Source organism: Amblyomma maculatum, chromosome 2 (genome assembly GCF_055883805.1).
Source record: "Amblyomma maculatum isolate TAMU_Amacu chromosome 2, ASM5588380v1, whole genome shotgun sequence".
Classification (NCBI taxonomy): Eukaryota; Metazoa; Arthropoda; class Arachnida; order Ixodida; family Ixodidae; genus Amblyomma; species Amblyomma maculatum.
This window is the reverse complement of record NC_139345.1, coordinates 205,303,636-205,304,852: the sequence shown is the minus strand read 5'-3', so window position 1 is coordinate 205,304,852 and position 1,217 is coordinate 205,303,636. Positions and strand designations below refer to the sequence as shown.

The window sequence follows — 1,217 nt, the reverse complement described above, 5'->3', positions numbered from 1 at the left end:
TCATGTCTGTCGCTCTTTATTGTCGGCATTACGCCCCCGGTAACGACTCAAGGTGCCCTTAGTTGTCCTCCAAAGTACGCCACTGCTGCTATGAGAACAGCCAGAGTCAAAAATGCCGCTGTCCAGAGCGTCGGCGGTGTCTTGTGTTCCATTTCCATTTCTTCCACGCCGCAATGTTTCAGAGCGAGGTGATCGAATGCGTGCTGCGTGCCTAGACCCAACCACAGCAGAAATTCTTGACACCCTAGCCAGCAGTATACTGGAGCCACAAATTGAGAACGGCGTTCTCCGAGAAGTCCAAAGACGTAGTCGGGGGGCAATATTCGCGTGCCCATAACGATCTGTAAAAGAAACATTGCAATAAGCGTCATGCGGCACACGTGCGCACACACACACTCACCGCTTCCGCAAGGATTTGTCGAAATCTGCGCCGTGCATCCAGGCGGTAGACCAGGAAATTCGCTCGCTAGCTCGTTGCGTGGGATCGCACAATAGAACACGCGAGCTGTAAACGAGAGCGACGAGCCACGGTTTGCAATCAGCGGGGCGATCGTCTCGCGGTCGATTGAGTTGACAACAATGGGCGAGCAATATGCAGCAGCCATCTTCCATTCTCTCTGGTGGCGTTAACTGCAGCTGCGTCATGGTAGCGAAGGCTCGGCCGAAAAACGGTCTAGCGCGACAGCAGCACAGCCACTTTGGGGGGGGGGGGGGGGGGGGGGGCCCGAAACACTTAGATAATGAAATTCAAAAGCACAAATAAAAACGCTCTAAAACAACGTAAAGAAATAAATATTTTAATGCCACGTTTTATAAAATAGATAAACTATTTCAGCAAAACATTACGCCGCATTTTTAATATTTTGCAACTAGTGTTCCTGTATACCTGTATATGCTCCCGCAGGGAGCAGAGTTGCGCGTCTGTTTTCCCTCGCCGCTCCGTGCACCATTCGCCGAGACGCGATCACATGACTTTTGTGACGTCAAGTGTTCAGTTTTCTGCGGGGGAGCCAACTTGCAGGGCTCCCCCGTGTGAATGTCTCGAGACGAGGGCCTCGTCTGCCCTCGTCAGGTCGGCGCCTCGTGTGACCACACGCGGTGTGATACGGTTCACACATTTTCCGTGCGCACCTGTGGCGTCAAGTTTGCTGTTCTAGTGTTAGATACAGACGCAGTCGTCAGCTATGACTGGGTGCAGTGCGCCTAACTGCACCAAC

The 1,217-nt window shown here is 52.6% G+C and overlaps 1 long non-coding RNA gene across 1 annotated transcript; it reads right to left on the bottom strand.

The window, feature by feature from the left end:
- LOC146201107 (uncharacterized) lies at positions 1 to 692 on the bottom strand. The gene is made up of 2 exons (XR_014704863.1): positions 401 to 692; positions 1 to 341 (listed from the first exon to the last, which is right to left on the bottom strand). It is a non-coding gene; the product is annotated as an uncharacterized LOC146201107 (long non-coding RNA).
- Positions 693 to 1,217: the final 525 nt, after the last annotated feature.